The 22014-nt window shown below is 49.4% G+C and overlaps 1 protein-coding gene across 1 annotated transcript in view; it reads right to left on the bottom strand.

Annotated features, from left to right (window-relative positions):
- ZBTB7C (zinc finger and BTB domain containing 7C) overlaps positions 1–21136 on the bottom strand; it is a 300342-nt gene extending 279206 nt beyond the window's left edge. The window contains exon 1 of the mRNA XM_061130872.1: positions 20965–21136. The gene's annotated coding sequence lies outside the window, so the exon portion shown is untranslated. The remainder of the gene's footprint in view (positions 1–20964) is intronic.
- Positions 21137–22014: the final 878 nt, after the last annotated feature.

Raw genomic sequence — 22014 nt, forward strand, 5'->3', positions numbered from 1 at the left:
AATCTGCCTACCAATGTAGGAGATGCAAGAGACTCAAGATTTGATCCCTGGGTCAGAAAGATCCCCTGGAGCAGGAAATGGCAACCCACTCCAGTATTCTTGCCTGCAAAAGTCCATGGGCAGGGGAGCCTGTTGGGCTAAGTCCATGGGGTCACAAAGAGTCAGACATGACTGAGCTCATACACACACATAGCACATAAAAGACACTCCACAAACGTTGGCCTGTCCAAAACGTTTGGCTAAAGCCCTGTCCCTAGCTGGACATCATGACCAAGGTTAACCCCTTTAGGGAGCAGGCGACATCATCATTTCTGAACGCAGGAACTGATACAAGTCAGTGTCTATTGTTTTGACCGAAGCCACTAGGCCAGCTCCACCCAGACTTTAGATTCCAGAAACACAATATCTCCCCAAAAGTCCTGTGTCCCCTGGGGACCCCAGATGAAGATGCCCCTGAAGGTCCAGCTCTGAAGATGCCAAGTGCAGAGCCCATCTGCAAAGCACTGGTGCTGTGAGCTGATGGTATAGTCTCCTGCTAGGTGACAGCCACGTGCCAAGCTTAATACACAGTGTTTCCATTCATCCTCGCAGCAGCCCCGAGGTCAGCACTCTCTGCTACCATCACCATCGTACAGACGAAGTGAGTCAACATCCCAGCCCCTACAGCTACCGAAAAGAAACCTGCAATCAAAGTGCCAGCGGAGTGTCTGACCCGGTGGTTCTCGATCCTGGATGAAGAGGAAATCATCTGGGGAGGCTTTAAAACAGACTGATCCGTTCTGATTCCACGGGTCTGGGGGGGGGGGGGGGCCTCCATGTTTGAGAAGTTCCGGGGCGATGCCAGTGTGCAGCCTGGGTGGTGAGAGGGCATGCTGAGCTCAGTCGGTCCCTCCCCTCTCCTGGAAGACTGCCTCCCTCCTCGCCACCCACCCCAGGTGGTCTCACCAAGGTGCACGGGCACCAGCACGAGGCCCCACCCTCTTCCGAAGTGCCATACACCTGCACTCAACTTCCAGGCTTCCGGGCCTACAGGTGCTTAGAAGAAACTGAGGCTGGGGGTGACCTTATTATCAGGGGAGCCCAGCTATCTGTCTCTGCTCTCTGTCGCCCCCTGTGGACACCAGGGAGTAGAACATGTCACAACACACTTTCCTTCCTTCCCGCCTCCCTCCAGGCTGGTCTGGAACCACCTGCTTCACACATCCTCGCTGCGTGAGGCTTCCATCTTCCTCCACTTCTCTGGTTCCTGGAGAGGCCCCTCTGCCTTCCCTAGGCTGATCCACGAGGCGAGGCCCAGGCAGCCCGTTCCAGACCAGCTACAGGCCTGCACAAACGCTGCCATGCTGGCCAGGCCATTCTTCATCTGGAAGGGTAAAGTCTGGGGCCCATCCTCCCTGTGGTCAAACCTGGCTCACTTGAGCCCAACACTGGGTACAGAACGGAAGCTGGCACAATGTCCATTCATCTACCTGACCTTGACCCTGCTGTGTGTACCCCAGGGCAGGGGCAGTCGTTCTGGGAACGGCCTCTATTGTTGGCTCAATCCTATGCCTAGCCCTCCATTTGCTCCTAATGTGAAAAGATCTTACCCCTGAGTGGGTGCTCCTAGTGCCAAGAAGAGGAGTGGATGGCTGGAAACCCCTGACAGGGTCAGCCAGCCCTTGCCCATTCAGGTCATTGCATGCCCAGCTGAGGGAGGCGCCTGCAGTCCCCCAGGGTCCTGGTGTGGGAAGAGATAAACTCTGCCCTGAGCAGGTGCCTTCCCCCCACGGACCAAGGGCACAGCCCCAGCCTGCTCTCCTCTCCTGGGATCCAAGCCCAAGGGCTCAGCCTGTTAATAGGTCCTGAGCATCCCTCCCCCCAGGTCCTGTAAACACAAGGGCCAGTGGTGCTTTCCTTTAATACAGAAGAGATGAATTGAAAGAGGCAGAAACAGACAGACGAATCTTGGTAAGCATCAGAAGTCTATTTCTCCTCTTAAAAACTGCCTGTCAATTAACAAGCATTTGTGAGCAATTCCAGAACGCGTGCGTGCGTGTGTGTGTGTGTGTGTGGAATGTCGATTTGTAAGTGAGTCATTAAATGGGGTTCCTAAAGGGCTGGCAGCAGTGATAAGTGTGAGCTCACCCCCTTGTTTACTGAGAGATGACCTGGTGTAGGGGCAGCAGTGAGGCCTCTAGAGGCACACGATACAAGTTCAAATCCTGCCTCCACCCCTTGAGCCATTTGAGTGTGACCTCACGCCAGTTGCTCACCTCTTGTGTGTCAGTTTTGCATCTGTTTAGTGGGGTTAATAAAGCACTTAGCAGAGTGCCTTGTACACACTCCAGAAATGTTAGTGTTATTAGGAACCTGGCACTATTGTGTGTGTGTGTGTGTGTGTGTGTGTGTGTGTGTGTGTAGTTTAGTCACTCAGTCGTACTCAACTTCTTGTGACCCCATGGACTGTAGCCCACCAGGCTCCTCTGTCCATGGGACTTCCCAGGCAAGAATACTAGAGTGGGTTGCCATTCCCTTCTCCATGGGATCTTCCTGACCCAGGAATAGAACCCAGGTCTCCTGCATTGCAGGCAGGTCATTTACCATCTGAGCCACCAGGGAAGCCCCATGGAGAGACATAGTCAGATATTCATTCCATCAATACTTTTTGTTGTCAAAAGGAATAAACCACAGCACATGCAACAATGTAAGTGGATCTTAACAATATAATATTAAGTGAGAAGGACTTTGAAGATTATATACAACATAATAAGTTTTGAATAGGCTAAAAATAACTACAGTAAAATATATTTATTAGGAATACACATAGATTAGATGCAATGGAATTAGTAAAAAGAAAAGCAGAATGATAAAGATTAAGGAAGGTGATGACCTCGTGTGGGAAGGCCTGAGGCAGGATCTTAAGTCTGGATGTAGATTTGTCAAATCCTTGCTTTGCTTTGAGTGATGAGTTCTTGGATGCTTATTACATAAACTAAAAAAAAAAAAACTAAATAACTACATAATTAAATAAAATCAGACCATGCCTGGACTAACAGAGGGAATGTTATCAGCCAAAGATTGTGATTAAACCAGGTTTAAGCATCAGTGGTCCACAAGGAAGAAAATAAATATACTGGGCATCCATGGCTGGCTAAATACTATTCCAGGTCTGGGTTTGCACCAGCAAATGTAATAATAATAATGATAAAATCTCCGCCCTATCAGACATCACATTCTAGTGTAGGGAAATAGACATTAAACAAAATATATAGTGTCAGCATAGAAGAGGTATGGAGAGAAATGAAAATCCAGGAGACAGGAAGCAGGTGGTCCAGGAAGACTTCACAAAGCAAGCGACATTCAAGCAAAGGCCTGAAGAAGGGGGAGGAGGGGGGCCTGCAGATGTCTGGGGGCTGAACTCCAGGCCAAGGGGACATCTCAGGCAAAGGCCTTGAGGCGAGAGGGCCCAGGACGGGGAGGAGGCCAGTGGCTGGAGGGGTCAGGAGGGGAAATGGGGGCCCTGCAGCTCACTCCGAGGACTTGGACCTTGAGTGACGTGGGGAGACACTGGAAGTTTCTGAGACAAGGAGGAGCCCACTGACACATTTCAAAGGATCCCTCTGGCTAGACTGCTGGGGACAGAGGCTAGGACCCTAATCAGGAAGCAACTGTGATCATCCATGTCAGAGATGAGGATGCTGGGGCCTGAGAGGTCACAGGGGAGCAGGTGAGAAGTGACCAAATCGTGACACAGTGATGACCCAGCCGCTGCTCTCCTGTGACCTCCAAGGCCGGCAGCAAAGACCAGATACACATCCAAATATCCACGATGCAACATCTACGATCAACTCTACAGTTGGTTACATAGCATCCTGCTGCCCTGCAGAGGCCCTGCTCCTCAGACCCTGGCTCTGGGCAGCCGCCTCCTCTGGGTCATCACACTCTTTCCCAAACCCTCTTGCAGCTGGAAATCTTGGTCATCTGTGTGGCTAGCCAGGTGACTCTGGTTCTCCACCCAGAGTCTGTCGGTCCCACGATTTTCCCCCCATGACGAGGCCTTCCCCTGCAACCCAACCAGGGTTTCCATGGGCCCTCATTTTGAGTCTCAATGTGGCCAGTGTCAGAGCCCAGGGAAGCTTTGAATCCATGGCTCCCACTGAAATCACCTGAGTCCCACCCCCAGAGACTACTGTCATCCGTCCAAGGGGTAGCCAGAGCTTCCAGGTGATTCAAACCTGCAGCCAGGGTTGCAAATCACTGCTCGAGAGGACTGGTCTGGTTTCCTGCCCTGATCCCTACAGTGCTTCATGCTCATGAACCTCTTTCCTGCCCCCTGCTCTCCTATGCAAATCCCCAGCTGGTGCATCCTCCACTGAGGTGAGGCCCCTCTGCAGCCTGATCAACCCCAAGATGAGCAGACAGCACTCCCCTACCTCTCAGGGTAGGCTGGGATCCAGGCTGCCCCACACGCCTGGAGCATGGAGCGCATACCCAGGACTACCTGCTTCCAGGGGCCCTGGGGCTGCTTCTAAGGCCAGAAAAGCCCTGCAGCTCAGATTCATTTAATCAAGGTTGTGCTGGACTGGCTTCCCTCCCCTGCTCCTCCCCATCCTTCCTCCTTTAGGAATAGGACTTGGAATGCATTTTTATTAGACTTTTCCTAGGTGAAAATAGTGCTGGGCTGGGGGTGGGGAAACTGGATGGAGTGTGATTTACACTTACCCTGAGTCCTCACACCTCCCAAGGGCAGCCGGAATCAGCAGCCTGCTCGCAGAGCCGCTGGCAGATGGGGAGCCCTGCAAAGTCTGGGCTCAAATCTGCCCCAGCAGGAGCCACATCTCTGCACAAGAGCTGGAAACCTCACAAAAGCCAAAGGCCCTTTGGAAAACAAACAGGGGAAGGCGGGTATCAGTGTCTGTAGGGTTCAGGCAAAGAGCCACTCAGAGAAACAGCCCGAACCCCTTACACATAAGATCAGACTGTCCCTGTTATATTTTCTCTTTGTTCCAAGCAGCACATCTCTCTCTTTCATTTTAAAGTCAATTGCAATTCTTGCTTTCGTTCTTTATTTTGCTACATCAGGTCTTAGCTGCGGGACACTAGGTCTTCGTTGCATCAGGCAGAATCTTCCCTTGCGGCACAGTGATTCTCCAGCTGCCGCACACCGGCTCCCTAGTGCGCGTGCTCAGTAGCTGCGTCCCACAGGCTAAGATGGTGGGATCTTAGTTTCCCGACCAGGGATCGAACCCACGTCCCCTGCATTACAAGGTAGATTCTTAACCACTGAACCACCAGAGAAGTCCCCAGGTAGTTCTTTTGACCCTTACCTGCCTCTAAGTTCCATCTGCAGCCTTCCATCCCTGCTCAGCCCCAAACAAGGGAGCTTTCTTCCCTGAATACAGGCTTAAAGGTACCTCCTGCTCTTTCTAGAGAGGGTGCCTTTCATCAGGTCAGTTTCTGATGGACTTACCACCCTGGGGCCCTCCTCTAAAGGCTGTCCTAGGATTCTTCAAACTCCACACTACTGACATTTTGGGTTTCTTTGTTGAGGAGGAGGATGCACCATAGGATGTGTAGCAGCATCCCCATTCTTTACGCACTAAGTGCCAGGGGGACCTACCCTCCCCACATCTGTGACAACAAAAAATGTCTGCAGACCTTACTGTCAAAACGGCTCCATTGAGAACCACTGTGTCATTGGCAATCTGACCGAGAACCTCCGGAGGGCAAGGACTGGGCCCATGCTTCTGACAGCTCAGTCCAGTGGCCAGTCCAGAAAACCAAGCGGGGTGACCTTGTCAGGAGACCTCTAACCCAACCTCTCTGGGCTTCGATGTTCTCTTCTGTAATAATAATAATGGACAATATGTGCCCAGGACTGGCACTGTGCTAAGCACTTTGCACAGGTTTTCTCATTTAATTTTCACTTAATCCTCACAATGTTCTTCTGGAAAAGGTATTATCCCTAATTTACCGATGACAAAGTTGAGGCTCAGAGTAGTTAAGCAACTTGCTGAAGAGCAAGAAGGAAGGCAGCTTGACTCCAGAGCCTGTGGTCTTCTCCACAGTCTGTACACCCTGGACCTGAGACCACCTCTAAAGTCCCCTGCAGGTCCACGACTGTATCATTCTTTGGATGTTGTCTCAATAAAGATAACATCCACTGGACATCCTGTATTCACTGCATCCCCTGTCCCTGCCCTCCAGGACACAGCTTGCTCACACCTTCCCTCAATCATTCCACTCCTTCTATATCTGTGCACTGTGGTGTTTATCCTCCAGGGAGGAGGCAGATTTTAAAAGCCTGTTGGGCATTTACTTACAACCTTGATAACGGTTAAGGAGGGGCTGACCCAGCCCAGAGGGTCAGCAAAGGGACAGCCTAGCTGCTCTCTGATGGGTGTGCAAGGGGTAAAACCATGAAGGGGAGGGACGCCAGTGCCCAGAAAGCAGGTGTGTGCCACGTGAAGCAGAAAAGAGCATGGCTTGTCCTAGAAACCAAGAGAAGAGGCGGGGCAGGGGGGCGCGTGGGAGGAGAAAGCAGATGAGTGAGCGGGACCTGTGGGCCCTGCTAAGAATCTGAAATTGATGTTTTCAAACTGTGGTGCTGGAGAAGATGCTTGAGAGTCCCTTGGACTGCAAGGAGCTCCAACCAGTTCATCCTAAAGGAAATCAACCCTGAATATTCATTGGAAGGACTGACGCTGAGACTGAAGCGCCTCCTGATGCAAAGAGCCAAATCTTTGGAAAAGACCTTGATGCTGGGAAAGACTGCAGGCAGGAGGAGAAGGGGCAGGACAGAGGTTGAGATGGTTGGATGGCATCACCGATACAAGGGACATGAGTTTGAGCAAGCTCTGGGAGATGATGCAGGACAGGGAAGCCTGGCGAGCTGCACTCCACGGAGTTGCAAAGAGTTGGACATGACTTAGAGACTGAACAACAACCCTTATCCTAGAAGCAGCAAGAGGCACTTAGGGGGTCTAAGCAGGGTGCTGTCAGGTCAGATGAGCATATCTGAGCAGATGAGTTGGATTTCTGGGCGAGTCCGGGGAGGGTGATGGGAATGGAGGGATTGGCAGACTCCAGAACTGACCATGGAGGTCACAGGGGCACAGGGAGGGCTGAAGCAGGAGGTGTGGAGGACCGTGATGCTCTTTATAGGAGGAGGGAACCCAGGGCGTGGGGCCCAGGTCAGGAGGTCCGTGTGGGCACCCTAGAAGGAAAGTTACAACCAACCTAGATAGCATATTACAAAGCAGAAACATTACTTTGCCAACAAAGGTCCATCTAGTCAAGGCTATGGTTTTTCTAGTGGTCACGTATGGATGTGAGAGTTGGACTATAAAGAAAGCTGAGAGCCGAAAAATTGATGCTTTTGAACTGTGGTGTTGGAGAAGACTCTTGAGAGTCCCTTGGACTGCAAGGAGATCCAACCAGTCCATCCTAAAGGAGATCAGTCCTGGGTATTCATTGGAAGGACAGATGCTAAAGCTGAAACTCCAACACTTTGGCCACCTCATGCGAAGAGTTGGCTCATTGGAAAAGACTCTGATGCTGGGAGGGATTGGGGGCAGGAGGAGAAGGGGACGACAGAGGATGAGATGGTTGGATGGCATCACTGATTCAATGGACATGAGTTTGAGTAAACTCCGGGAGTTGGTGATGGACAGGGAGGCCTGGTGTGCTGCGATTCATGGGGTCGCAAAGAGTCGGACACGACTGAGCGACTGAACTGAACTGAACTGAAACACAGCAACACTGGACTGAGTGACTGACTGAGCTGCCAACTGAGTCACTGAAAAATGATGCCCAGAACCTCCTTCCTGGGACAAGGCTCAGTGTGAGGCCCCCACCCACCTAGGACTCACCCCAGATGGGAACAGACCACAGAAAAGACACTGCAGGTGGCCAAGCCCTGGGGGGAAGAGTCCATATAATGAAAATGTAAGCTATTATTACTATTACCTTATCAGATCAGATAAGATCGCAGTGAAAGGTGGGGCCATGGCAGCTTGTAATATAATAGACATGGGCTCTCAGGTGGCAGGTGGCTGTTGCACTGATTCTTACTCACTCGGAAGCTAGATCACAGTACTAATGTGAACCGTGTGTGAAATATCCCTTTTTCATGCACTAGCAGTGAAAGGTCTTCACAAACCTGTAGCCCAGTGAATGTACTTCTGAGTAACGGGAATCTGTAGGTGGGCATCATTTTATTATCATGTACAAGCCATCGTCATCTAAGCTTTGATGTCACGTTAAAGAAACTGCTCTAGCCACTGAGGATGGTGATGAATCACCCATACAAGGCCCCTCGAGGAGAAAGTGACACTTGACTGCTATCCAGGACCTGAGGATTTTAAAACTGTACTTAATGCCATTAGGCTGCTCCTAGAACCACAACATGTGAGGAAAGGCATGGAGTTTGGGCCCTTTGCTGTGCGTGAGGGAGGGGACTTGTACAGAATCCATCCACTTGTACTCGGTCCATCAATGGCTGATCCAGGACCTTAATCCATACCATCTAACCTGTCAGGATGCCTCTTCCACTGCACTAAGGACCTCAAGAAACCTTTCTAGAGATTCCCAGTCTCTCGGGCCCTAGGTTGAGTCTTCATTGAAACCACCAGAGGAAATGAGAGCAAAGATTATTTCTAACTGTCCAAGTCGGCAGGCAAAGGACACTGCATCTTGGCGGATGTTTTGGGGACTAGGGGATGCTAGGGGGCTGGGGGACAGTTGCTTGGAAGACAGAGCAATGGCACAGGACTCAGGGAACAAAGTCTTATTGGCTTATCTGTTTATAAACAATGCATACTTTACCTATGTCTAGAAAAGATTCGGGGCGGTTTGCAATTTAAAACACACACATGCAATAAAATAGTTCAGACTGACATCAGATTGCAGAATTGTCTTTAACAGCAAAAAGAAAACTGGAAATGATCCAAGTGCCCCTCTATAGGGGGCTGGTTCAAAAAAAAACTGTCCATGTATCCTGTGGAATACTACACAGCTATTTTAAGAAATGAAGCATTTGCTCTGTGTACTAATATGGAGAAATTTCAACTACATTTAAGGAAATAAAAAAGAGCAAGGTGCACAATATACAGTAGGCTATCTTTTGTATGGTAAAGTGGTAAGCCAAGAATCTACTGAAATTTCTCCATTTTAGCATAAGGAAAACACAAAAAATAAACCTAGAAGTTATATAAATGGCCTATAGAGGGCGACAGGGGGAGCATGCAATCTTGGTGCATACCTGTGGGCATCAGTCAGTTTGATTTCTGAACTGTAGAAAATGCTTCACCTATTCAAATATTCTAATTCAATTAGAATTAGAATTGAAGCCCTCCAGGCCTTCCTCGGTGTGTCCCCAGCATGGCCCTGGTTCCCCCCACTCTGGGGTGGATGCCTGTGCCCTGGCCCTGCTCAGCCATAGTATTTGTTGGAGAAGAATTCTGCAGAGAGGATAGCACCCTCAGTTTAGGATGGTGGCTTAGGCTGTGTAAGCGAGCCCTTCCCCTCCCAGGCTCCCCTCTAACCCCTCCCAGAGTAGGAGGGGGCAGCCAGCCATCACACCCATTAAAATGTACTGCCAACCACCAAGACGTCCACCAAGGAAGTGAAATTAATTTTAGCCTATTAATAAATTATATCCATATTATATTAGACAATAGTATAAAAAACTAGAGTGATGTGTATGGGCAGTTTTTAAAAGATTATATTAAGTAAAAACACAAGCTGCAGAACATAATATATAGCTTGATCCCATCTTTCTGTAATATGAATCTATTTTTCCAAATCCATGGCAACAATATAAATACAGACAGTGATATGGATGTGAAACTTCTCTGAACTGTTGATAGTGATGATCTCTGGGGTGGGGTGGGGGTATCTCACAATTTCCCTCACTTACTCAAACACGGGTATATTGTTTCATTTTCTTATAGTGTAATCACTCAGTCATGTCCTACTCTTTGCAACCCCATGGACTGTAGGCCACCAGGCTCCTCCGTCCATGGATTTCCCAGGCAAGAATACTGGAGTGGGTTTCCATTTCCTTCTCCAGGGGCTCTTCCCAACCCAGGGATCGAACCCAGGTCTCCCACACTGCAGGCAGACACTTTAACCTCTGAGCCACCAGGGAAGCCCCATTTTCTTATACAAAGCAATTATTATTTTTGTAATCCAAACAGCAAGGAGATCAAATTAGTCAATCCTAAAGGAAATCAACCCTGAATATTCACTGGAAGGACTGATGCTGAAGCTCCAATACTTTGGCCACCTAATGCGAAGAGCTGGCTCATTGGAAAAGACCCTGATGTTGGGAAAGATTGAGGGCAGGAGGAGAAGAGGGCAGCAGCAGATGAGATGGTTATATAGCATCACCAACTCAATGGACATGAATTTGAGGAAACTCCAGGAAATAGTGAAGAACAGAGAAGCCTGGCATGCTGCAGTCCATGGGGTCATGAAGAGTCAAAACACTACGTGGCAACTGAACAACAACAGTCCAAACCTAGATCTCTCCATTCACTGCATACATCGCTGGTCTGGTGGATCTAGTCAGAGATTCAGTGGAAGAACTCCCCTCCCAGCCCTGCACCATCCCACAGATGGGAAACTGAGGCCCAGAGAGGTCAAGGGACGTCCTCAACATCACACAGTGAGTTAACATCAAAGCTCCGCTGAGAGCTCCTATCTCCTGACTCAGCCCTACATTCTTTATGCCTTGCAGTCTGAAAATAAAATTAGTGTGTATTTGTGGAGGGTTCTTTATGTGACTGGTAGGGGGAAACAGGGGTAATATTGGCAAAAAAAAAAAAAAAAATACTTGGCACTCCAGGACTCATTACCTGGCTGCCAGGTCAATAACACCTCCATTGACTCATGAAAGATTCCAGGCAAGTACTCATTTAAAGAGGAACCATTAGCTGTAAATCAATGCCCAGAGTGAGTGCTGAGTTACAAAGTGAGTTAGAATAAGTGGGTAAATGGAAGGCTGGTCTCAGCACCAACGGCCACCTGACTGTTATCCACCAGAGCAGGGAGAAGATATTCCCCCTGACCCAGAAAAGCAGCAGAAGGTCAGGGTCAGGGGAAGCTTCTTCAAGGAGTATTTCTCTAACACAAAAATAATTGCCACTGCCTCCCCAAAGCAGCTGCAATGGCAAGATGCCTAGTAATCAATTAACAAGTGTTATTGAATCTATGGTGCACTGGGCTAGGAAGGCCGGCAGACAGGCATAAGGAAGGTGGCCTCTTCTTTGGTCATCACTGCTTCACAACTTAGAAAGGCTTTAACTCAATCATCCCTTTGGAGCCTCTTGATGTCGTGTGGCTGGCAGTTTTTAATCTTTGCTTTGTGTCTGAGGAAGCAATTCCATGACTTGCTCAGGGTCCCAGAGGGCACTTCCAAAGCCGAGCTGGACGCCAGGCCTGCCAGGCTTGGTCCCACACACTTCTCCCACAGCCCGCTCTGCTGGGGGCAGCAATGTCCAGAAAATTGGACCAAAGGCCTCTGGTAAAGTGGAACGGCCAAAAAGCACAAGACAAACCAGTCTGGAGTCGTGTGCTACGTTTCACCTCCCGCCCACCCCAGACCACCTGTGGTCACACTTTGCCACTCTGAGATTTTTGTCCTTTGAAAAGGGACACTTTGTACATGTGGGTTTGCATGTGTGAATACACATGAACACATTTTTCTAAATGTTTGACTCTTTATATTTCTTGCACTGTTTTTACATTCATCGCCCATTAAACTATCTTCAGAGTGAAATGATGTCGTCAGCACAGGCAATCTAACTATTTCCAGTTAATAGATGAGGAAACTGGGGCCTGGGGCAACTTGTCCTGTGTCTTATTACTGCTCAGTGTAGAAGAAGGGGAGGCCAAGCGCTCTCTCTGGGTCATTTCATTTCATCCTACAGACCGTCCTGGGAGGGAGGGAGGCGTGGTCGCCCCATCCTACCCTTGAGGCCACTGAGGCTCAGGGAGGCTAGGTCCCCTGACCCAAGTGGCAGAGCCAGAACCCAGCGCCGCAGGCCTGCAGCTGAGGTGTACGGTTGCAGGGAAGATCCACAGTGGGGCCGATTTCATGCCAGGCACTGAGTAGGTCCTTCCCCAGATACCAATACTAACAATAGCTTTCTGAGCCTTCAAATGTGCCGGCAGTGGGCTGAGCTCTGTCCACGCAGGACTCTGGAGGACAAGGCCAGGCTGTCTCTGAACCCTCGAGTGGCACAGAGCTAGGCCCCCTCGTGCTGAAGCATCCAGCACAGCCCCATCCCTTTCTAGGACCTTTTCATTCATTTCTGCTGTGCAAGTGAAAGGACAGTGTGGGCTCTTGGCTAACAAGTGTCTTTGATGGCTATCCATCCCAAGTAACACCATGCATACCCGCCGGGAGGAGTCAGAGCCACCCCTCCCAGCTCTCTGCACCCAAGAAACTGGACTGGCTCCCGGGGTGCCTCAAATCCTTCAACTTTACTGGAGCAATTGCTGCCCACCTTTTGCATGATTCCACTCAGGCCGTCGTCTCTCTGTGCCCTAAGGAATGATTTGCTGATGATAATAAACATTTCCACAAGAAGCTAGGGTATCTCTGAATCATAATTTATTGCTTTGTTTCCATAGTTGATTTTTCTTTTTTTTTTTTTTTTTACTGAAAAGATAGGAGTGAGTGAGCGTGGACGGGATGAGTAATCCCGGCTGCTCTAAGCTCTGCTGGGAAGACAGAAGAAAGGGGCGGAGATGGAGAGGAGAAGAGGATGGGAGTGGGTGGAAGGCCGGACAGGGGGAGCATGACCCCATGTCTGGACACGGAAGACTTGGGCCCCCAAGTCAGATAAGACTGCTCAGCTGAAGCCTGTAGACACGTGGAGGCGGAAGACAGGCAAGTATTCCAAAGGAAAGATCCACAAACAACAAAGGCATGGCCCGTCCGAACATTGCCAGGCTTCAGACTCAGGTCAAGTGCCACCTCCTCCAGGTGGCCTTCAAAGACTACATCAGCCAAGAGTGATGCCCCATTTCCTCCGAACCTGAACCTTTCATCTTTCCCTATGGCTAGATGACTTTGCCCTGTCACTGTGTATCTCAGCACTGTCACTCCCCCTCCCCCAGTTTCATCGTGAGCTCCCAAAGGGCAGAGAACTTGTTTTTAAATTTTCTCTACCTTTGGAGGCACATGACACCCAGGATAGTCTATACTTTTAGGTGATATTAGACCACACCTGTACACAGAGCCATGAGCCTCCAAACAAACATTTGTGGATCAAGTTTCAGAAAATGGCACCAAACAATAATCATACATTTTAACCTTTGGTGTTGGGCTTTATTCTATATGAAGCCTTTTCATACTCTTGGAACATAAATGGCAGGTGATATAAAGCTCATTCTATTAGGTAAGAAAACTGAGGCTCAGAAAGTTTGAGTGATTGACCAATCACCAGCTAGTAAACAGAAACAGCTCTCGAACCCAGGTTTCTGACCTTCCTGATTTTCATTAGAGGAGCTGAAAGTTGCTATCTGCTCTGAAGCACGTGATGTATTATTGAAGGGAACGCAGCATTGCTATAGCCTACCCCCACTCAAGACACAGCATGTATTAACATACTTTCACAGTACAGTCAGGGCTTCCTTGGTGGCTCAGTTGCTAAAGAATCTGCCTGCAGTGCAGAAGACCTGGGTTCAGTCCCCAGGTCAGGAAGATCCCCTGCAGAAGGGAATGTCTGTACACTCCAGTGGCACCTGGCAGGCTACCATCCATGGAATCACAAAGAGAGACTAACACTTTCACAGTATAATCAAGGCTCTGAAGAAACCTGTTTGGCTTTGTTCAATACTACCTTCTCCAAATTTACCTTACCTGGAACCCTTTTGCATGGGATACCTACAAAATCCCAAACTGGGGAAATGTTCTATTAACCACTGTTATTTTTCTAAAGGGTATAAATCATGTTCTAGGAGAAGCTATACATTATAGAGAAAGAAAGGCTTCAGTTAGATGAATAAAGCTCTAATGGTGAAATTTCAGGGTTCAGCCAGTCAATAAGGACATTATTATTTTACTTTTTATTATTGAACATTTCAAATACACAGAAAATAGAAAAGCACAATAAATCCCCACGTACCCATCACCAACCACCAAACCAGCTTCAACAATATTCAACAATCTGTTTTTGCTTCATTCTTTTAAATCTAAAATGTTTTAGAGACAATCCCAGACATCATCTGTAAATACTTCAGTATGTAACATTGCCACAGTATCACACACCCTAAAATAATTAACAGTAATTCCTGGATCTCTAACTCCCAGCCCGTCTCTAATCTCCTATTTGAGAGACTAGAATAACCTCCTATTGAGAGAACACTGATTCTCTCAGAGAGAATCAAGGTGGACTTGGTCAGGATTCAAACTCGATCCACACAGTGTGCTCCATCAATATGTCTATTAAACGACTTTAAATCTGTAACAATTCCCTCACGCCCCCCTTTTACTTCCCCTTGACCTCTTCTTGGAGAAGTTGGGGCATTGTCCTAAGGAGCCCTCTCGGTCTGGATCTGGGGACGCCCTCCCAGTGCCGGGCTCTCCCAAATCCCTCCAGTTCCTGCATAAGCTGGTCATTCGAGTCACAGGCAGGAGCGGTTTGATGGTGGGAAATGTGCTGGGTGCTCTGTGTCCCTTCCATTACGTAGCAGCTGGTTGCCTACTTTTAGCAAAGCTAGCATTGATCCATGGGTTTGGATGCTGGAGAACGCTTTTTTGAGCAAGTTGGTCCTCCCAGAAGCTGCAAAGTCATATCACATTCTAGAATTTGGTTCTAGATAATCTCTAACGCGAGATTTCATGGGGGATTCTCTCTACCATCAAACTCCAAAACGCTTATCAGCTTATCCTTCCCTAGGCTATTTCTGGGTGACCTTTGACCCCCCCCCCCTTTTTTTTTAAAGAAAAGACACTTTTAAATGACCAGACAAGCTGGAGTTCCCTTCAGGCCAGGCCTTAGCAGCAACTCCACGGACTTAGCTGGAGTCCCAGGGTCTCCACAGCCCATGGATTCCTCCGCCCATCCCTTAGAAGATGAGTCAGAGTTTCAAGGAGAACAAGAACACACAGTTGAACTTGATAAATATGCATCCAAAAATTTTAAAAACCAAATTACACAAATCAAGCTTATTCTGAGAGGTTCGTTTTTGCCAGGGGTCTCTAGTGCTCCAATCAGCATAATTAAATAGCAAGATCTCTCTAGAATTGATTGTGGTTTTCACATTTTTTATCATCCAAGGACCATTTCAGTGAGATGATTTTAAGCTAATAAGAACCCCCAAATTAGAAACTAATTAAGGAGATGGAAAATACAAATGTATTTGTTTTTAGTCAGGCACTATTTTTATCAGAGGAATCATGAAAAATTAAAACTGTTAAAGTACTCATATGAAGGTTGTCAGTCAAGGACAACGTGGCTTTCTGCCTCTCCCGGCTGCAATGTTTTAAGGTGATGTATCAGAAGCCGTTCCCAATGGGCCCCCAGGAAGCAATAAAGAGACTAATTTTGAAGAGAATTACACACTGCTAGGCTTGGTGAGGAAAAGGGGGGGTTGCCATAATATTCTCAAATCTTTGGTGATTAAGAGTCACAGTGCCTCTTCCTTTTTTGGCAACAACATTAAATCGTTGCGGCGCACTTTCTCATGCCCATTTAACAGATAGGAGCATTAAGGCCTGGAGAAGTTGAGAGGTGTGCAGAGGGTCACGAGCAAACTTAGAAAGAATCTAGACTATTTCTCTATCTCCAGGTGCTTGATTTTATGACACCCCATCGTTGCTGTCCCCTACATATGCCATAGATTGATTACCTTTTAAAACAGATGCTAAGTCACCGTGACACTGCTTTGGAGACTCCTTCAGGATTCCTGACAGCGGGGAGAGCTCAGGCCCCAGGAGAGAAGCAGGAAGCAGAAGCCAGCTGCCCCTGGGGGAGGAAGCGCATGTCTAGTGAGGATGCAGTAGGGGACCCACAGATGACTGCGGTGAGCATCCAAGGACCACTGACGCAACCACAGACTATCAGATGTTGACCCAACCTTGAAAATGCTGCTTCAGTCCGCAGGGCTGGAGAATTCCCACTCATCTGCAGACTTTGCCCTGATTCCAGCACGGCTGACACCCGGTTACTCTTTGCATCACCGACCTGCACCTCCTGGTCCTGCTCCCTCCATATCAGCCCTGAGGACAGTGGACCTGCCAACAGATACCCTCTTCAAACCTCCTTCCCCATCGCAGAATCCTCACCAAACCCAAGCCAGGTAGGTGAAGAGGACCCTACGGAACTTCCTTGGTTCCAGGTCTCTCTCCCCTCAGGCCCAGGAAGGACAGAAGGTGAACATTCCAAATAACTGAGGATAGATTCCACACTTGGGGAAACGAGTTAAAGACCCCACACACTAGGCTGAAGGCAAATTAAGATGCCAGGGAAACCTGCCCCTGACACACAGGAGACCACAGGTTGGTTCACAAGCGCCTTTGCTGTGGGGAGGAGCAGGTGGGGAGCACTCTCTTGGGCCTGCGGGCGAGAGGACAGTGCGTGATGCTGACCCAGCCTCCCTCATGATGCTGAGTGGGAGGGCATGGTTAGAACACACCCAGCTCTCAAACAAGAAAACACCCCAAGGAGGGAATTAAGAGTCTCAATAACATTTTATAACTTTACAAAGGACTTTCACACATACTATCTCATTTGTGTCTCAGAAAAACCCCAAAGGCAGGAATTATGTAACCCAGTGTTCAGACGAGGCTGGGTTTAGGGGAATTTGGTTTTGTGGAGTGCTAGCCCTATGCCAGTGACCTGTGCCAGGGTGCTGTGTGAACTCACATACAGAGAAATGACTGTTTTCAGCTGCTGCTGGAAACCAGTGCCTGGAGTAGATGTCATTCACAGAGTAATAAAGGAAAATACCCCTCCAAGCCCTGAAAGAGCAGCCATATCTATGACCCTGGCTCTCTGGCCCTAAAGGAGAATAACCTGTATTTTTACGGCCATGGAAAGAAAGGAGGCAGGTGAGGTAGGGACGGATCTTTGTTTCAAAGGCAGAGACTGGGAGACGGGAGAGACGGGAAGAAGGACAGGCAGATTTTGGAGTAGGGTGCCTGGGTCAGCTTCCAAGACACTTGGGATGGCTTAGGTAATGGGTCCTGGGGTGGCCAGCAACCCTCAGCCTGCTGAAACACAGCACCACAGAAGTGTCTGCACTCTAAAATTAGAAGTCTGGGGACCCCAGAATTCCCTACGACAGAATTGACATAGAGCTGCAAGCTGTCTGCAGGGCCTGCCCCCTCCAGGTGACCGACTACACGGCTCTGGACAAGGAGGGCCACAGGCGGCCGCCACGCCACCCTGGGCAAAGGTGCAGGCTCATCCCTGCCCCTTTGTCCTGCCCTGTGAAAACGCATGGCCCTTATACAACAGAAAGGTTAGGGACAGAACTATAGAAAATCCTACTAGGAAACTTTTGCCAAACTTAGCCCATAGGGAGAACACCACTTGGTTTTCATTTAATTTCAGTTCAGTTCAGTCGCTCAGTCGTGTCCGACTCTTTGCGACCCCATGGACCGCAGCATGCCAGACCTCCCTGTCCATCATCAACTCCCAGAGTTTACTCAAACTCACGTCTATCAAGTCGACGATGCCATCGTCCCCTTCTCCTCCCGCCTTCAATCTTTCCTAGCATGAGGGTCTTTTCCAATGAGTCAGTTCTTTGCGTCACGTGGCCAAAGGATTAGAGTTTCAGCTTCAGCATCAGTCCTCAAAATAAAAAGCTTATTTCTTGGCCTGAAATGTCACCGAGTAATCATCATTTTCTTTAGTCATCACAGTTACCCAGTAAAACAGACCTTCTCAGTGCCACTCCCAACGCAGGTTCTGAAGCTCAGGGAGCTTTGGGAACTGCCGGGGGTCGGCCCCGGACCTGGAAGTGGTGGTGTCCCGAGGCTAGCTAGCGAGGTCCACAGCCAGGCCAGGACATATGTTCCCATCCAGCACAAGTAATTCAAGACACCTATGATTCTTCAAGCCAGTTTCCCTAAGAATTCATGTCAGAGTATCATGAGAAGAGGACAGAATAGTAGATCCTGCTGTTTAGCTCAGGATACACCTGGCCCCTGAACAAGATGCTCTGAATTCTAGACATGGGTTGACCAGTACAGTAGCCACAAGCCACAGGTGCTATTGAACACTTGCAATGTGGCTGGTCCAAACCGAGATACACTGGAAGTACCAAATGCACTCTGGACCTCAAAGACTATCTTCAGAAAGAAGAACATGAACTATCTTGTTACTAATCTTTATATTCACTCCATGTTACAATGATAATACTTTGAACACATTGAGTTCAAGGAGACATTATTACAATTAATTTCACTTGCTTCAAGTTTACGACCGTGTGTGTGGCTCATGCTCGGTCTCTCTGGGCAGTCCCTCTCCAGGTCCCAAGTCTTGTCTCAGTTTCTGTACCCATCTCACCCTGCCCCACTCCCGAGGGCAGTGCTGGAAGCCGAGAAGGCAAGACTCTCCAAGTGTTCTGAGAACGTCCTCTCTTCTCAACGTTTCCGTAAATTCCTGGATGTACCCCTCCCACCCTGTACCCTACTCAGTGCCCAGAAAGCATCTCCGGGCCCAGCCACTGCCAAAGCACTCGCACACAGTCACCATTTCTGAGTGTTTGGATCCACCTTAAACCACATTTTCCATGACCAGAGGAATGCTGAGAACCAGGTTTTCAAAGCCCAGGCCTCAAGCGTGTTAAGTCGCTCGGTCGTGTCCGGCTTCAAACCAGTTCGCTTCCCAGTTGGAAGCCCTGGGAATTCTGATGCATTTCTCCCAGGCCTCTTTACTCCCTCCTGCCTGCAGACCGTGAGCTCCTCCAAGAGCAGAACAATGGAAGCAAACTGAATGATTGATCACTTATTATGGTGCCAGCTGCAGTGCTAAGTGCTGTGCATGTCTCGTTTTATTTAATTCTCCCAACCAGCCTATGAGTGAGGAAGTCTTGCACCCATTTTGAAGACAGGAGCCCAAGGCTCCCAGAATCCGGGATCTGTCTCTACTCCCATGCTTTCCCTTCTGCGCTTTATTCCCTCCCCTGGGAGCAGACACACCTCATGCATCTTTGTTTGTCTGGCACTAGCATGGTGCAGAGTGCAAAACAGGTACTTGGTAAACACTGGGAAACTAGGTTAAGAACCTTCTGATAGATTCAATCTGCTGTTCTTTCTTGACTTAATCAGAATGTATTTTGCCCCTTACCTTCTTAAGGCTGTACACATGAGAACTCCTCACCCACCCACCTGAAGATCCCCTAAAGGAGGGCATGGCTACCCACTCCAGTATTCTTCCCTGGAGAATCCCATGGACAGAGGAGCCTGTCGGGCTGCATACAGTCCATAGGGTCACAAACGGTTGGACACAACCAAAGCGACTTAACACACACACACACCCACCTGCAGGGCTGGGCTTTTTCTGCCTCCTTCTGCCCCCATTACTTCCCATCACAAGGCCCTGCAGATTTAGCCCTGCCCAGGTCCCCAGCCAAGCTGAAAATGCACAGACCATCTCTTCCACTGAGAGACGGGGGTCTGAGCATAGCCCAGGGCCAGTACCCTACGGTCTAGGGTGCCTGAGGACACAGCTAGCCCCAGGAAATTATGAAGACGACAGCTCCCTAGCAAAGTACCCCTGGGCCTAGCCAGACCCCTGACTATCCTTGCTGGGACCCCCACCAAAGCTCAACTCCCCTTCCATTTGTTCATATAGACAGAAGTCAAGTCCCGGGCTTGCCTGGTGCCTGAAGCTGATCCATTTCCTAGAATTGGGTTGTTTTCTGGATTCCTTCTTCATCTTATTCTTTCTGCCTGATTTAGAACAAGGCCACCCAGAAGTCCTAATACTCTGCCCCTCCCCACCCTTTGGCTAGCCTCATGGACCCTGACACTGGCCTGCACAGGAATGGAATTTGCCCCACCCCCTTGGGCCTCCTGCCCCAGGCCACTGGCCTTCTCCCCCTGCCCTGGTCAGTTTCCCAAGGCCCCAAGCTATTTTTGCTCCCACCCTAGCCTGTTGTTCACCCATGGTGGAAATGGCCAGAGTAATACCCGGTATGATACAGTGGCCAAATGGCCAGTGGGAACAGGTTCTCCACCAAATGACCAATGGGAACAGGCCCTCCATCAGATCAGAACTCATCTTTGGGGTCTCCATCCCACTGGATCCTGCTCCTTCCAGCCTCAGGGCTTTGCCCACTAGGCTCTGAGGACCTTCTCAATGTTTTCTGCTATGGCTGACCTCCTCCAATTACTTGCTAGACCCAGAGTGTCGGTCAGCCCTTTCCTGAGCTCTCTAGACCCCTACTCATGACCTCTCCTAGCCAGCCTTGATCATCTGCTACTTGCCCTGGCATCTTTGGAGTGCTGAAGGAAGCCAAAAAGTCCCTACTTCCTTTTTAACAAGAAATACCAACCCATCACCTCACGTCATTCAAGAAATCTGATCCAACCCAGGTCTGTCCCTCAGGTATCACTGATACAGGAAAGAGCTCCTGCCTGTCTTGCTGCCTCTGTTTCCCCACCAGAATCCATACCCTGCTGCTTCCCAAAGGAGCTATGGGAAATAATGACTCCTTGATTTGTTACTCTGAGGTCTTAAAACAGGAGGTGATACATCCATAATGGCATCAGGCCTTCCTACAAGGTATAGTAAGTGAAACTGCCTGATGCTAAATCTTCTGGTGCTAACTCCAGCAAGCGCTTGGGGCAGAAACTAATAACTATAAAGCATCCATCTATCATCTTATCAGGCCTTACTCTGCTCTGTTTGCATAGTTATCTTCCCAAGAGTTGACACTGTATGTCTACTCCAGGCTGATATATTCTCCTACCTGCCACATCATTCAGAAAGGATTGATGAACCTCAGGTTCATTACCTGTCATTACACCGTGTACATGTCACTGGGGGCCGAAGTATCAATTCCTCTTGAGTCTCCCTGGTGACGCAGTCCTGCCTTGGAGGCTCCAGGTCCAACGCGCTGCAGATGGTGCTCACTCTGCAGGCTCTGGAGGGCTCCACGCCATCCCTTACCTTCTCCTGGCTGGGCCTGCTCCTTGGGGGTGGTGTGGCCTTCTGAGCGCCCAGCTGCTTCAGAGTGGGGACCTGCAGGAAGAACAGAGGCCCGATGACCTACCAGGGCCAGAGACACAGGTCCAAGTTTTAACTGTTCTAGAACTTTCCAGCCATCCTTCTTTCTCTCTTTCTCTTTTATTATTAGGTCTTATAACTCCAGATGACTGTATAGACTACCTCAGCAAGGGTCTTCACTGCCAATGTCCCACCCACCAACCCTACCTACCAGCATGCATGCCTCCCCCCAAACACACACACATTTGTTCTTATCTTCTTACCTCTGCATAGTTTATTTCACCTGCCTGAAATCATCCTACCCACCATTCAGAGTTCAGCTCCTCCCCACCAAAAGACCCCACTGCCTGAGAAAGAAGAAGGACCTGAGTGTCTTCCCTCCACCAATGAAACCCACAAAGAACAAGACTATGTCTACCAGGGATAGTCTTCAACTCTTGTAGCCCAGATCCCTGGATGGCTTCCAGTGTGCTGTGGGTTTGGGGGCTCCGGGAAGGCCACCAACCTGCAGCCTCCTTTCACAGTCCTTTGCTCAGAGTCAGAGACAAGGGTACTCTGCAAACCTCGCTGCAGAGGGACACAGACACTGCCCCACTGAGTGACCTCATTTCATAGCCAAGACCACAGCTCACCCTCTGGCGTGGGGGGGTGGGGGCAGGTGGTCAGGGCCTCCAGCTAGAAGCAGCCATGCCCTGGCGTGCAGACCTTCTGGACTCTGGAGACTGGGGCCACACTGGCTGTATCCCTGGACCTCTGACCAGGCATGACCTCCAGCTCCTGGGGGCGCTGCCCAGACAGCTGTGACTCCGAGCTCCACGCCAACCTTGGGCTCCTCTGG

This window comes from Dama dama, chromosome 27 (genome assembly GCF_033118175.1).
Source record: "Dama dama isolate Ldn47 chromosome 27, ASM3311817v1, whole genome shotgun sequence".
NCBI lineage: Eukaryota > Metazoa > Chordata > Mammalia > Artiodactyla > Cervidae > Dama > Dama dama.